We start from the raw sequence: 16547 nt of genomic DNA on the forward strand, positions 1-16547 counted from the left end.
GTGGTTAGCACAGCTCTAGGGACCCGGGTTCAATTCCGGCCTTGGGTGACTGTCTGTGTGAAGTTTGCACTTTCTCCCCGTGTCTGCGTGGGTTTCCTCTGGGTGCTCCGGTTTCCTCCCGCAGTCCAAAGATGTGCAGGTTAGGTGGATTGGTCATGCTAAATTGCCACTTTGTGTCCAAAAAAGTTAGGTCAGGTTACTGGGTTTAGGGGGATGGGGTGGAGGCTTGGGAGGCGTGGGCTTGGGCAGGGTGCTCTGAGGGCTGATGCAGACTTGATGGGCCGAATGACCACTTTCTGCACTGCAAATTCTATGATTCTCCAGCTCTGGGATCCACATTGACCAGTCCTTTACTCCCAGGGCTCTGCGATTTCTCTCTATTAGCTGGTGTTTGCACATTCCCACGCCATTGGCCCCGAGCCAGTCATGTGGACCGCAAAGCCCGCCCCCTTAAAGGGGCCACGCTACCACAGCCCTCCACCTTTACGTCCTTTATTAGTTTAATGAAGTGAATTATATACAAGGGTGAGATACAAGATGAAGAGACATAGGGAAAAAAGTTAATCACAGAGTCAGTCTGCCCAGGGGATCCGTGTCCTCCCGGACCTCCACCTCTGGAGTAGTCGTTTTGTCTGCAGAAGATGATGGTTCAGGTGACTCCACCCTTCCTGCAGGACTACTCGCCTCGCCAGCCCCCACCTGGATTCTAGCAGGACTAACTCTGAAATTCCTGGTTCCCTCCAGTCTGGAATAGCCACAGGGGCTCCAGCCGCATTGGTTGGACCCATCTGATCTGGAATGTGCGTTACCGCCTCTCGACTCCTCACATGGTCAACATACTTCCGCACAGTCCTGCTATTGACATTGACCACGTACAATACAGGCCCCGGTTAGGGCCACGATTTGACCCGAGGCAAAATTCTGAACTAGAACAAGGTCACCCACCTGGAATGATCTGTCACCCTTTTGTGAAGTATGTTGATTCTTCTGGAAGGCCTGGCGTGCCTCCACCCTCCCTGCCAAATTAGGAAATATCAAGTCCAAATCGATTCTAAGGCAACAGCCCATAAGAAATTCAGCTGGCAAGACCCCCATGGTAGTGGGGGGGGGGTGTCGTATTGTAGGCAATAGAGAACTGGACAACTATTGATGCAACAACCAGTCTGATTGCATCCTTATAGCATTTTTAAAAGTCTCCACTGCCCTTTCCGCCATTCCTGCTCGATGACATGATATGAGGCTCTCCTGGTATGCCAGATTCTCTTTGACTGAACAAAGTGTTGGAGCTTGTCCCCAGTAAAAAGGGTGCCATTATTGGACACAATGACTTCAGGTAGGCCAGGAATTGATTGATTGATTGATATTTATTGTCACATGTACCGAAGTACAGTGAAACGTATTTTTCTGCGGCCAAGGGAACATACACAGTACGTACAGGGTAGACAAAAGAATAATTGACAGAGTACATTGACAATGGTACATCAACAAATAGTGGTTGGTTACAGTGCGGAACAAGGGCCAAACAAGAGCAGCATAGGGCATCGTTAATAGTGTTCTTACAGGGAACAGATCAGTCCAAGGGAGAGTCGTTGAGGAGTCTGGCAGCTGTGGGGAAGAAACTGTTCCTATGTCTGGATGTGCGGGTCTTCAGACTTCTGTATCTTCTGTCTGATGGAAGGGCCTGGAAGAGGGCAAAGCCTGAGTGTGAGGGGTCTCTTGATAATGCTGTCTGCCTTCCTTTTTTAAAAATATATATTTTATTCAAGATTTTTGGCCAAACATAACAGTACATAGTGTTTCTTTTACACAACAATAAAGCAATATAAATAACAGTGGCCAGTTTTAAGCAAGTAAATAAATAATATATAAACAAAAACAAAACTGAATGGCAACTGCCTTGTCCAAAATAAATACTCTCCAAAAATACAATCCAACAATCCAATATAGAATTACCTATGACAACTACCTATACATATTATACATATACAAGAACATCTCTGAGAGTCCGTTCGATTCCTCCCCCCGCCCCCCCCCCCCCCCCCCCCCCTGGGTTGCTGCTGTTGTCTACTTCTTTTCCATTCCCTCTATCTTTCTGTGAGGTAATCGACGAACGGTTGCCACCGCCTGGTGAACCCCTGAGCCGAACCCCTTAACACGAACTTAATCCGTTCTAACTTTATAAACCCTGCCATGTCGTTTATCCAGGTCTCCACACCCGGGGGTTTGGCTTCCTTCCACATTAACAATATCCTGCGCCGGGCTACTAGGGACGCAAAGGCCAAAACATCAGCCTCTCTCGCCTCCTGCACTCCCGGCTCTTCTGCAACCCCAAATATAGCCAACCCCCAGCTTGGTTCGACCCGAACCCCCACCACCTTCGAAAGCACCTTTGCCACCCCCACCCAGAACCCCTGTATTGCCGGGCATGACCAGAACATGTGGGTGTGATTCACTGGGCTTCTCGAGCATCTCGCACACCTAGCCTCTACCCAAAAAAATTTACTAAGCCGTGCTCCAGTCATATGCGCCCTGTGTAACACCTTAAATTGGATCAGGCTTAGCCTGGCACACGAGGACGATGAGTTTACCCTACGTAGGGCATCAGCCCACAGCCCCTCCTCAATCTCCTCCCCCAGTTCTTCTTCCCATTTCCCTTTCAGCTCATCTACCATGATCTCCCCCTCTCGTCCCTCATTTCCATGTATATGTCCGACACCCATGTCTCTGATATCACTCTATCCTGCACCTCCTGCATCGGGAGCTGCGGGAATTCCCTCACCTCTTGCCTCGCAAAAGCCCTCAATTGCATGTACCGAAATGCATTCCCTTGGGGCAACCCATATTTTTCCGTCAGCGCTCCCAGACTCGCAAACGTCCCATCTACAAACAGATCTCTCAGTTGTACTACCCCAGCTCTTTGCCATGCTCCAAATCCCCCATCCATTCTCCCCAGAATGAACCTATGATTGTTTCTTATCGGGGACCGCACCGAAGCTCCCGTCCTTCCCCTATGCCGTCTCCACTGCCCCCAAATTTTTAATGTAGCCACCACCACCGGGCTTGTGGTGTATTTCTTTGGTGAGAACGGCAACGGTGCCGTCACCATTGCTTGTAGGCTAGTCCCCCTGCAGGATGCCCTCTCCAATCTCTTCCACGCCGCTCCCTCCCCTTCTCCCATCCACTTACACACCATTGAAACATTGGCGGCCCATAGTACTCACTTAGGCTCGGTAGTGCCAGCCCCCCCCCCCTGTCCCTACTACGCTGCAAGAATCCCCTCCTCACTCTCGGGGTCTTCCCAGCCCACACAAAACTCATAATACTCTTCTCGATTCTTTTGTAAAAAGCCTTCATGATCACCACCGGGAGGCACTGAAACACAAAAAGGAATCTCGGGAGGACCACCATTTTAACCGCCTGCACCCTACCTGCCAATGACAGGGACACCATGTCCCATCTCTTAAAGTCCTCCTCCATCTGTTCCACCAACCGCGTTAAATTAAGCCTGTGTAATGTACCCCAATTCTTGGCTATCTGGATCCCCAAGTACCGGAAGTCCCTTGTTACCTTCCTCAACGGTAAATCCTCTATCTCTCTGCTCTGCTCCCCTGGATGCACCACAAACAAAGTTTATACCCTGAAAAATCCCCAAACTCCCCAAGTATCCGCATTATCTCTGGCATCCCCTCCGCCGGGTCCGCCACATATAGCAACAAATCATCCGCATACAGAGATACCCGGTGTTCTTCTCCCCCCCTGAGTACTCCCCTCCACTTCCTGGAACCCCTCAATGCTATGGCCAGGGGTTCAATCGCCAGTGCAAACAATAACGGGGACAGAGGACATCCCTGCCTCGTCCCTCTATGGAGCCGAAAATAGTCAGACCCTCGTCCATTCGTGACCACGTTCGGCATCAGGGCCCTATACAGCAACTGTACCCACCTGATATACCCATCCCCAAAACCAAATCTCCTCAGCACCTCCCACAAATAATCTCACTCCACTCTATCAAATGCTTTCTCGGCATCCATCGCCACCACTATCTCTGCTTCCCCCTCTGGTGGGGGCATCATCATTACCCCTAGCAGCCTCCGTATATTTGTATTCAGCTGTCTCCCCTTCACAAACCCAGTTTGGTCCTTATGAACCACCCCCGGGACACAATCCTCTATCCTCATTGCCATTACCTTGGCCAGAATCTTAGCGTCCACATTCAGGAGGGAAATGGGCCTGTAGGACCCGCATTGCAGCGGGTCTTTTTCCTTCTTTAGGAGGAGCGATATCGTTGCCTCTGACATAGTCGGGGGCAGCTGCCCCCTTTCCCTCGCCTCATTAAAGGTTCTCATCAGTAGCGGGGCCAGCAAGTCCATATATTTCCTATAGAATTCAACTGGGAATCCGTCTGGTCCAGGGGCCTTCCCCGCCTGCATGCTCCCAATCCCTTTCACCACTTCCTCCGTCTCAATCTGTGCTCCCAGTCCCACCCTCTCCTGCTCCTCCACCTTAGGAAATTCCAGCTGATCCAGAAAGCACATCATTCTCTCCTTCCCATCCGGGGGCTGAGCTTCATATAATCTTTTGTAAAATGCCTTGAACACTCCATTCACTCTCTCCGCTCCCCGCTCCATCTCTCCCTCCTCATCTCTCACCCCCCCCATCTCCCTCGCTGCTCCCCTTTTCCTCAGTTGGTGGGCCAGCAGCCTGCTCGCCTTTTCCCCGTATTCATACTGTACACCCTGTGCCTTCCTCCATTGTGCCTCTGCAGTACCCGTTGTCAGCAAATCAAATTCTACGTGTAGCCTTTGCCTTTCCCTGTACAGTCCCTCCTCCGGTGCCTCCGCATATTGTCTGTCCACCCTCAGAAGTTCTTTCAACAACCGCTCCCTTTCCCTATCCTCCTGCTTTCCTTTATGTGCCCTAATAGATATCAGCTCCCCTCTAACCACTGCCTTCAGCGCCTCCCAGACCACTCCCACCTGTACCTCCCCATTATCATTGAGTTCCAAGTACCTTTCAATATACCCCCTCACCCTTAAACACCCCCCCTCATCTGCCAATAATCCCATGTCCATTCTCCTCCCATGTCCATTCTCCGCTGTCTGCCTTCCTGAGGCAGCGGGAGGTGTATACAGAATCAATGGGAGGGTGGCAAGCTTGTGTGATGCGTTGGGCTGAGTTCGCCACAGTCTGCAGTTTCTTGCAATCTTGGGCAGAGCAGTTGCCATGCCAAGCTGTGATGCAGCCGGATAGGATGCTCTCAACGGCACATCTGTAGAAGTTTGTGAGAGTCAATGCAGACATGCCGAATTTCTTTCGCGTTTGTAGGAAGTAGAGACGTTGTTGGGCTTTGTTGACTGTTGCATCAACGTGAGTGGACCAGGACAGACTGTTGGTGATGGTGGCCCCTAGGAACTTAAAGCTATTGCCCATCTCTACATTAGTGCCATTGATATAGACAGGGTGGTGGGGGGGGGGGGCCGGTGTCATGCTATGCTTCCTGAAGTCGATGATCAGTTCCTTGGTCTTTCCAACATTTAGAGAGAGGTTGTTTTCGGTACACCATGCAACCAAGTGATCTATCTCCCTTCTGTAGTCTGATTCGTTATTGAATGGAGAATGGAGAATATCCGGCTGAAGTCGGTCCACCATAGCTGCCGGGGTTGTGGCTGCCACCTGTTCAATGTATAGCCATTTAGAATGAGCGTCCACCAGCACAAGAAACATCTTGCCCAAGATAGAACCTGTATAGTTTAAAAAATATATATTTTTATTCTCCTCCTTTTTCACATTTTCTCCCAAATTTACACCCACCAACAATAAGCAAGGGCCTGTATAGTTGACGAGCACCTTGGTCCATGGGCCATCCATCCACGTTCAGGGATGGAGACTGGCCGAAGCAGGTAACGATTGCTGAGTTTGGCAGTGAATGCATTGCTGTGCCACTTCTTCGTTAGCTTTATCAATTGCTGGCCACCAGATATAACTGTGAGCCAGCATCTTCCTTTTCATTTGGCCTGGATGAGCGCTGGGTACTTCTTGTAAGGGGGCTTCCCTCGCTGGGGGTGGAACGACGGCTCAAGAGCCCCAAAGCATTACTCCATCCTCGCAGGTTAGATCATCCTTGCGGGTTAAGTAGGCCCTCAACTGCTCAGACTTCACGTGGTGCTAACCTGTTTGTACCATCCGTTTCAGCTTGGCTGAGATTGGATCTCGGTGAGTCTGATTCCATTTATGTTCGGACGGCACCAGCAATGTGTCCAAGAGTTTCAGTGCCAAGATGATTTTTTGGGGTCCAACTGTTTTGGCTAGGGAAGCTGACTAAATGTATCTGCATTAGAGACTTGATTACCAGGCCTGTGCTGGAAGGCATAGTTGTAGGCCGCTAGCAGCAAGGCCCTATGCTGCAACCTGGCAGAGGCAATTGGGGAAGAATTGGCTTGTCCTCCCTCAAAAGACCCAATAGTGGCCAATGGTCTGTTTTAATGATGAATCATCGTCTGTAAATATAATGGTGGAACTTTTAATCCCATAGATGCCGCCCAGTCCCTCCTTTTCAATTTGTGCAGAATTGTGCTATGCATCTGAGAGAGTCCTTGAGGCAACAGCAATTGGCCGTTCTGATCCATCCTCCATCTTATGGGATAGAATGGCTCCTAACCCATAAGGCGACACGTTGCATGTGAAAACAATTGGCTTCCCAGGGTCAAAATGAACTAAGAGGTTCGAAGATTGTAGAGCTTGTTTTACCTCGCGGACAGGTTCCTGCTGCTGCTCCTTCAAGTGCCAACATTGTTGTTTTCTTTGTAACTGCTGTAGTGGTACCAATGCCGTGGTCAGGTTTGCAATGAATCTGCCATAGTAGTTCACCATTCCCAGGAAAGATTTCAGCTCGGCTACATTCTTGGATGCTGGGAGCTCTCGTCTGGCTTTGACTTTCTCTTTGAGTGAGTGTACACCTGTGGCATCCACTCGGAACCCCAAGTAAGTCACTTTTGTAGCCTGGAAGGTACATTTCACATGTCTAAGGCAGATCCCTGCATCTCTGAATCTCTTTAATAGCTCTTCCAAACTTGACATGTGACCTCCCGGTGTGACTCCAGTAACTAAAACACCGTCCAGGTAGACCATCACTTTTCGGATGCCCTGAAGGAGGTTTTTCATGGTACGCTGGAAAATAGCATAGGCTGAAGAAATGCAGAAAGGTAGCCTCATGTACTGAAATAGGCCATTATATCTATTGATCATGGCGTGCGTTTGTGACTTCCCTTCTAATTCCAACTGCAGGCATGCGTGGTGTAGAGTTCCTCGATTCAGAGGATCGGGTACTTATCCAGCTGAGCAGCCTGATTGCTAGAGACTTTATAGTCTCCACATATTCTTATTGATCCGTCTGGCTTTAGCAAGTGTACTATGGGGGCCGCACATATGGTAAATTGCATTGGGTTAATGATTGCCGTTTCCTCTCAGCTTTACTTTTGATGCAAGGCTCAAGGAACTGGTCTGGACCTTAGAAACCAAAGTGTCAAGTCTGCATCAACATATATTTTGGCCTTTACACCCTTGATAGAACTGAACTCATTGCAGAACATGTCTTCGTATCTTCACAGGACGCCTTGAAACCCGTTGTTTGCGACTTTAAAGATTTCCAGCCAATTTTGTTTAATTCACTGTAACCAGTCCCTCCCATCAGGCTTGGTCTGTGCCTCTCTACGACAATCAAAGGCAGCTGGGCCTCTTGTTCTTTGTAAGCTCCTGGCATACTGGTGGTCCCAAGAATTTTTAGGGTTTCCCCCATACAGGTCGACAGCTTGTCCCTCGTCCTTCCCTCAAACTATGTGGTCGCACAGCTGAGCACTCCTCTGAAGTCATATGGCTCAGCCATTTGGCGGAATCTTGCTGTGAAGGTGGACATGGACTTTTCAGGGTCCCTACCAGCGGAGTTGAATTTGTACTGCTGCAGGATGATCGAGGGCCTGGGGTTAAAATTTTCGTTGACCAATGTGACTCACTGGTCAAAGTTTTTCGAATCATCAGGAGCCTCCGGGACGTAAGATTTCTGATCAGGTTGGAGGTTTGAGGTCCACTAACCATCAAAGGTATCACCTTCTGCTTGTCCTCCCCTGCTATCTCATTCGCTGTTAAGAAATTTCATAGAATTTCATAGAATTTACAGTGCTGATGGAGGCCATTCGGCCCGTCGAGTCTGCACCGGCCCTTGGAAAGAGCACCCTACCCAAACCCACACCTTCACCCTATCCCCATAACCCAGTAACCCCACTTAACCTTTTTTTGGACACTAAGGGCAATTTAGCATGGCCAATCCACCTAACCCGCACATCTTTGGACTGTGGGAGGAAACCAGAGCACGCGGAGGAAACCCACGCACAAATGGGGAGAACGTGTAGACTCTGCCCAGACAGTGACCCAAGCCGGGAATCAAACCTGGGACCCTGGAATTGTGAAACAATTGTGCTCACCACTATGCTACCATGCTACCCAGAGCAGGGTCCACATTGTCCAGGCCCCTGCTACCGGGGTCCTGAACTTTGTCTCTATTGGCCGGGGGTCGATGTTCTGGCTCCAGTCTTTGGCTCCTTGGTCGAACGGTTCTAACTTTCTGATCATTGGCATCTTACTCACCTTTTGGGTGCTACTGTCGGAGGTTCCCGACTCTGGTCTTTGGAGATTTTGCCCTTCCCTCTTCGAATCCAAAACTGCTGAAGACAAATGATCTAACCGTTTACCTCTTAAAGGGGCCGAGCTACCACAAGCCTGAAATCTACTGGACGTCTCATATCAAGATCACACTGCCTTTAATTGTTCAGTATTACTCTGATGAACAGGATTCTTGTAAAGGCATTAAGATGAGAAGTGCATCCTGAAGTAAGCCATTGTCTTAAGTGTAAGACAATTTGTGCAATTAGTGAGAACCAACCAAATTAATCCTTCAATTATTATTGCCCAATTAGCCATTTCGAGCAGCATTGGTTAAGGTGGTGTGACGACATCTTTAAGGTAAAAGAAAGAGGGAAGTGGATTATGGGATCTATCTTGACAAAGAGTCATTGGACTCGAAATATTAGCTCTTTTCTCTCCCTACAGATGCTGCCAGACCTGCTGAGATTTTCCAGCATTTTCTCTTTCATGGGATCCATCTTGACATATACTGAAGTGAACGGAAGCTAGTTTGGATCTTTAGGGGCAGAGTGAAATTCCTGACGGCATGGACCTAGGGAAGGTGCAGAGGCAGAAGTGATACCTGACAGTGAAGAATTATAGTTATTGTCCACTTCTTCTGAATTGACCATCCATTTGAAAATGTGGCGTCTACGGATTGTTTTGATAAGTTCACTGATATTTCCTCTTGTTAGTTAGTTGATATGCTTTTAGTTCATTAAGTAAGCTGATTGATCAGCCTGTAGTTAATTGATTAGTCTTTGGTTGTCTGGCAAGTGTATTGTTGTTTTATTTTGTTTGTGTTCAATGAACTTTGGTGTTTGCGAATTCAGTGTCTCAGTCTTTGCCTGATGGTTATATCTCTGTTAAATTAAATCTGTTTAAAAGGGGAAATGTGGGATCCAGAAATTAGGCTGCTTGCAACTAAACTTAAGTCAAGCCTGAATTAATATTTAGAGCGCTCCGCTTCACCAGTGGAAGTGGGTGCATACTGCTCCACAAAAATTACATCCAACCAGTATTCGAGTGTCAATTATCTGTTTAACATCTTTAGCATTGCATAAAATGTACAAAACAGAAAGAGACCATCCAGCCCAACTAGTCCATGCCAGTGTTTTTGTTCAACTCAAGTCTTCTTCCTTCTTTTCTCATCTAAATCACTATAATCTTCTATTCCCTTTCCCCTCAAATGCTTGTCTCGCTTCCCTTTAAATCCATCAATACTATTCAGTACAACTCCTCCCCTCCCTTTGGTAGTGGGTTCCACATTCGCACTAATCTTTGGATAAAGATGTTTACTTTATTTATTCTGTCATGGGATGTGGGCCTCGCTGATTAGGCCATCATTTATTTTCAATCTCTAATTGCCCTTGAGAAGATGGGGCTGAGCAGCCTTCTTGAACCCCTGAGGTCCGTAGGGTGCAGGTACACCCACCAGAGTGCAGTTAGGCAGGGAGCTGATCTTTGCCCAGAGACAGTGAAAGGATGATAGTATAGTTCCAAGTCAGGATGGTCATGCTGGCACAGACATATGGGCTGAATGGCCTCTTAACTTTTCTCTGGTTCTTTGGAGTGTGGCTTGGAGGGGAAGTTGCATGTGGTAATGTTCTCCTACACCTGCTACCCTGCTCTTCTATGTGGTAAAGGTGACAGGTTTTGAATATGTTGTCAAAGGAATCTTGGTGAGTTGCTGCAATATATCATGTAGATGGTATACACTGTGTGCCAATGGCGGAGGGAGGCTGAAGGTTGCCAGTCAAAGGGCCATCTGCCACAGAATTCCCAGCCTCTGGCCTCCTCTTGTAGCTACAGTATTTATATGGCTGGTCCAATTCAGCTTTTGATCAATGTGCCCCCCCCCCCCCCCCCCCCCCCCCCAAGGATGTTGATGGTTGGGGATTCAGCAATGGTAACTCCACTGAATGTCAAGGGGAGAAATTCATTACCCGGCACATGAATGTTACTTGCCAATTTTCAGCCCAAGTTGCCTAGGTCTTGCTTCATATGGACATGGATTGTTTCAGTATCTGAAGAGTCGTGACTGGCACTGAGTATTGTGCAATCATCAGCGAACATCCCAATATATGATGGAAGGAAAGTCATTGATGAAGCAGCTGAAGATAGTTGGGCCTCTAACACTGCCCTGAGGAACATTTGCAGCGATGTTGTGGCACTGAGGTGATTGACCTTCAACAACCACAACCAGCTTCCTTTGTGCTAGGTATAGGTCCAATCAATAGAATGTTTTCTGATTCCAGTTTCTCTCGGACTCCTTGATTACAAACTCTGTCAAATGCTTCCTTGATGTCAAAGGCAGCCTCACTCACCTTACCTCTCCAGTTCAGCTCTTTTGCCGATGTTTGGACTAAGGCTGTAATAAGGTCAGGAGCTGAGTGGCTCTGGCGAAACCTAATTGAAGATCAGTGAGCGGGTTATTGCTGAGTGAATGCCATTTGAAAGCACTGTCGGTAACACTTTCCATCACTTTACTGATGATCAGGAGTAGATTGATGGGGTGACAATTGGCCGAGTTGAATTTGCCCGCCTTTTGTGGACAGGACATACTTGAGCAGGTTTCCACATTGCTGGGTAAATGCCAGTTTTGTAGCTGTACTGGAACAGTTTCGCTAAGAATACAGCTAGCTCTAGGACACGAGTCTTCAGTACTATTGCTGGAATATTGTCAGGGCCCATAGCTTTTGCAGTATCCAATGCCTTCAGCCATTTCTTGATATCACATGAAGGGAGATGAATTGGTTGAAGACTTGGGGTGTGATCTACTCGAATGGGAACAGAGTCCCATAACCAGTGCGTTTGGTCAGGTGTTTCCTGGTGCTCGGAGTGCCCATTTGGGTAGATATGGGGCCTTAGTGGGGAATGCCCCAATGAGGCCACATTTAGTCCTGTTTTCTGCACAGAGTAACTCCGCTCGCTGGAACTCCTCAGTGCAGAAGGAGCACTTGACCGGCTGACGTGACCCCCGAACCCCCAACTCACCTATAAGGAGGCCTTCAGGACCCCCGCATCTGGCACCCCCAGGCCCAATCCACAGCATGGGGAAAATGCCAGCTTGGCAGTGCTGGCTCCTGTCAACTGGTAGTGCCATCTGGGAACCTTGGCTGTGTCAGGCTGGCATCCAGATGGCACTGCCAGGGTGACAGGCTGGCAGTGCCAGTGTGCCCAGGTAGCACCAGCAGTGCCACCCTGGCCAGAGGGAAAGCAACTGAGGGCCGTCGATCACCTGGGAGACCCCCCACGAGTGCCGTTCTATCTGGTCCTAGTTTATGGAGACCAACACTGAACAGCCCTGGTCTGAGATCTCCAAGGGAAAGGGGTGAGATCCCACGCCTTGGGTAGATCGTGGGAGAGCATATTAGAGTGAGGCTAACTGTCGTCTCACGAGATCCTGTTAGAATTCGCGAGGTGTGACGAGACGGGTAGATCCCAAAAGATGCATCTACTGGCCATGCTGCCTTTCAGGGCAATGCAGCTGGCAGATCACGCCCCTGGTGTCTGTGATGCTGGGAACCTCCGGAGGAGACCGAAATGGATCATTCACTTGGCATTTCTGGCTGCAGACCGATGCAATTGTTTCAGCCTTGTCTGATGTGCTGGGCTCTCATTGAATGGGGACACCTGTGAAGCCTCCTCGACCAGTTAATTGTCAACCACCATTCAAACTGGATTTGGCAGGACTACAAAACTTGGATCTGCTCTGTTGGCTGTGAGATCATTTTAAGACCTCATTGCAGCAGGTCTATCCCATGTTGCTTCTATTGCTTGGCATACAAGTAATCCTGGCTTGTGTCTTCACCAGGTTGTCACCTCCTCTTTAGGAATGCTGTTCGCTGTAGCCATCTGGGATGGCCATGTCCCGATTACAAAATGGACACCCGCAAAGAATGCAGGAAAAATTGGACAATGCAATGAAACAAGCAGGTGCAAGCTCTGTCTGTTGATTAGAACCTTAAACGCTCAGACAGGACAGAAACTACCAAATGATCTACATACTAATGAGCCATCTCAGGGGACAAAAGGGAAACATTTAGATACGAATGTTAGGACAGACTCCCCGGCGGCAGAAGAAGCTAAGACAAAGCAGACTGACAGTCACCAGCACACGCCCAGCGATCAGGGAACCACCCCTCTATTGGAGGAAAATCGATACAACTGATTGAGAAAGACCCAATTAGTTGAGGCCAAGTTCAAGGCCCGCCCAAAAGAGCGCGAAGCCCTTTTCAGTATAAGAGGTATTCCGCAAGGGAGAATCTTTCTCCTTTGGCTTTGGCTCTCAGCGAAGAGAGAGACCTGCCTAACAGCTACAGCAGACCAAGTAAGTTCCAAGTCAACGCACGCTACGAGATAGACGCTCCTAGTTGCTACCCTGTAAACAGCTCAATCCAGCAGCCTCAGAACCGAGCAATGGCCATTGTTCCTCTGACTGAGTGGGCGCCTGAAGCTAAGTATAGGCTTTAGTAATAGTGGTAGTTTAGTTTGTAGAGTTTATGCATGAGTAGATTTGACTGTGTGTAAATAAATGAGCATTGCTTTTGAACTTACTAACTGGTGTATCGAGTCATTGATCAGTATTCGGTTCTGAACCTTATGGTGGTGTCGAAAGATACCTGGTGACTCTTGAGCAAGCGTGATTAAAAGCCAAATTAAGAACCAACCAAACGTTAGCAACATCGCTCTTCACTGAACCAATGTTGATCCCCCACCTTGAAGGCGAGAGTGCTGGACTAGGAGGTTATGGATGACCTCTAGTTATGTTTCACTGCACTAGGGGAAACATGCTCTCTGTATCCGCTTTATTAAAACCTGTCATCATTTTAAATACTTCTATTAGGCCGCCCCTCGGCCTAGGAGACCCAGCTTGTCAATCCTTCCCTGTTATGTAAACCCATGCATTTCTGTGCCATCCTCGTGTACTTCTCTGCACCATCTCCAGTGCCTCTTTATCCATAACATGGTGACCAGAACTGCAGGCAGTGCCCCTAAGTGCTGCTAAGTATAGTCGAAGCAGGATTTGATACAGGTCGAGCATAATTTCCCTACTTTTCAATTCGATATCTCTAGGAATAAAGCCGAGGCAAGTTCAAATTATAGGAATAGCAAATAGAACCAAAATTGCATGCCACATCTCAAATATTCCAGTTTTACAGACTTAATTGTTTTATTGGAATTCACTCTTTTTGTCAAAATAACTTCTCTGTAAGTTTCTGGAGTTAAGGGCATGGTGGAGGTAGTGTGGGGAGTGGGTTGTTTGAAGCTATAACCTGTGTATACAGAAGCAAGAATACTGGAACTGAGCCAAGGCTGATACCCTGGAGCATTGTTTGGGATTGTGGATTGGTATCACAGAATTTTAAATAGTGAATCGACCATTTGCAGTCAAAGCCACATTGTGAGATAATGTTATTAAAGCAAAGCTCCTAATGATCGCATTATCACAGATTTGTAGCACCTCAAGAGGTGTAAATAATATATGTAGGTTGGAATGTAATTATCATCATAACAATGGACATTTAACATTGTTCTGTGATATGTGAAGAGTTATATCCATATTTTGTATCACAGCATGCTTAACTCAGAGCATGTTTTATACAGTAATGGTAGTCCAACTATGAATAGCTTCATCAGACACTAAATTTTGAACTTCAGTGGGGCCATCACTTGCGTGTTGCCTGGACCAAGCTGGCTCGCAACACATATCTGTTTAAAAAGCCACGCAAAGTCCAAAGGAGTGGTTTCTACAAAGAGCTTAACCCTTCAAACAACATTGTATTTGAATACTTTCTAAATTGTGCACCACAAGCTGATGTGCAATGGACCAGGCACTAATGAGCAACTTTATTTTCCTCACCTACCCTTATAATGAGGATCAATGAAGATCTGACCTATTGATTTCCTAATCCTACAAGATTTATTTTGCTGTGGTGCCAGGCCACATGCAAAAGTTGTTGCTCCATACATTAAATGAGATTATCCCTCCCACAGCAGTGCTCATCGGAATCCCTGTGTCACCCTTCTGATCCCCACTCCCAAACTTCCCCACCCAATCGGAAGTTGCCACTTTTCAATGCACTAAATGATGAAGAAATGGTCAAGTCCAACACCCAACAATGCACTAATTGCAATTTGGGTTCTGCCATGACTACGCTGCCCCAGACATCATTACAGCCTTTGTCCAAACATGGACTAAGGAACAGAAATCCAGTAGTGAAGCGAGAGTGACTGCTCTTTACATCAAGGCATCATTTGACTTGGTATGACATCAAGGAGTCCGAGTAAACTTGAAGTCAATGAATCAGGGGGAAAACTCTCAGCTGGCAGGAATCACACCCAGCACAAAGAAAGATGGTTATGGTTGTTGGGAGACCAATCCTATCACTACAGGAGTTTCTCGGGTGTTGTCCTTGACCCAACTATCTTCAGTTTCTTCATCAATGGCTTTCTGTCCAACATACCATCAGATATAATAATGGTCACTGAAGATTAAATAGCATTCAATACCATTCACAGCTCCTCGGATACTGAAGCAGTTTGTGCCTGCATACAGCAAGACCTGGACAACATTCGAGCTTGGCCTGATAGATGGCAGGAAACATTCACGTCACATCAATGTCAGCAATAATCATCTCCAATGAAAGAGAATCTAACCATCTCCGTTGATGTTTAACAACATAATCATTTCTGAAATTTTCAACATTAAAATCCTGGGGGATGTGGAGGGGCAGTGTGGGGGTGCAGGTACCATTTGACCAGCAACTTAACTAGATAGTTAACAGTAACTTTGAAATTTAAAAAAATATATATTAAAAAAAAAAATTTAATTTAAATTTTAATTAATTGACGCAATGTCAGTTAGAGGGGTGCAGTGCTCTGACTGTGAGATGTGGCAGGTCCGGGAGGCTTCCAACGTCCCGGATGGCTTCATCTGCAGAAAGTGCACCCAACTGGAGCTCCTCACAGACCGCATGGTTCGGTTGGAGCAGCAATTGGATGCACTTAGGAGCATGCAGGTGGCGGAAAGCGTCATAGATCGCAGTTATGTAAACGTGGTCACACCCAAGGCGCAGGCAGAGAAATGGGTGACCACCAGAAAGGGCAGGCAGTCAGTGCAGGAATCCCCTGTGGTTGTCCCCCTCTCGAACGGGTATACCCCTTTGAATACTGTCAGGGGGGATAGCCTATCAGGGGAAAACAGCAGCAGCCAGAGCAGTGGCACCACGGCTGGCTCTGATGTTCAGAAGGGAGGGTCAAAGCGCAGAAGGGTAATAGTAATAGGGGACTCTATAGTCAGGGGCACAGATAGGCGCTTCTGTGGACGTGAAAGAGACTCCAGGATGGTATGTTGCCTCCCTGGTGCCAGGGTCCAGGATGTCTCCGAACGGGTAGAGGGCATCCTGATGGGGGAGAGCAAACAGCAGAGGTCGTTGTACATATTGGTACTAATGACATAGGCAGGAAGGGGCATGAGGTCCTGCAGCAGGAGTTCAGGGAGCTAGGCAGAAAGTTAAAAGACAGGACCTCGAGGGTTGTAATCTCGGGATTACTCCCTGTGCCACGTGCCAGTGAGGCTAGAAATAGTAAGATAGAGCAGCTAAACACGTGGCTAAACAGCTGGTGTAGGAGGGAGGGTTTCCGTTATCTGGACCACTGGGAGCTCTTCCGGGGCAGGTGTGACCTATATAAGAAGGACGGGTTGCATCTAAACCGGAGAGGCATAAATATCCTGGCCGCAAGGTTTGCTCGTGTCACACGGGAGGGTTTAAACTAGTATGGCAGGGGGGTGGGCATGGGAGCAATAGGTCAGAAGGTGAGAGCATTGAGGGAGAACTAGGGAATAAGGACAGTGGGGCTCTGAG

The sequence above is a fragment of the Scyliorhinus torazame genome, chromosome 17, assembly GCF_047496885.1.
Source record: "Scyliorhinus torazame isolate Kashiwa2021f chromosome 17, sScyTor2.1, whole genome shotgun sequence".
Lineage (NCBI taxonomy): Eukaryota > Metazoa > Chordata > Chondrichthyes > Carcharhiniformes > Scyliorhinidae > Scyliorhinus > Scyliorhinus torazame.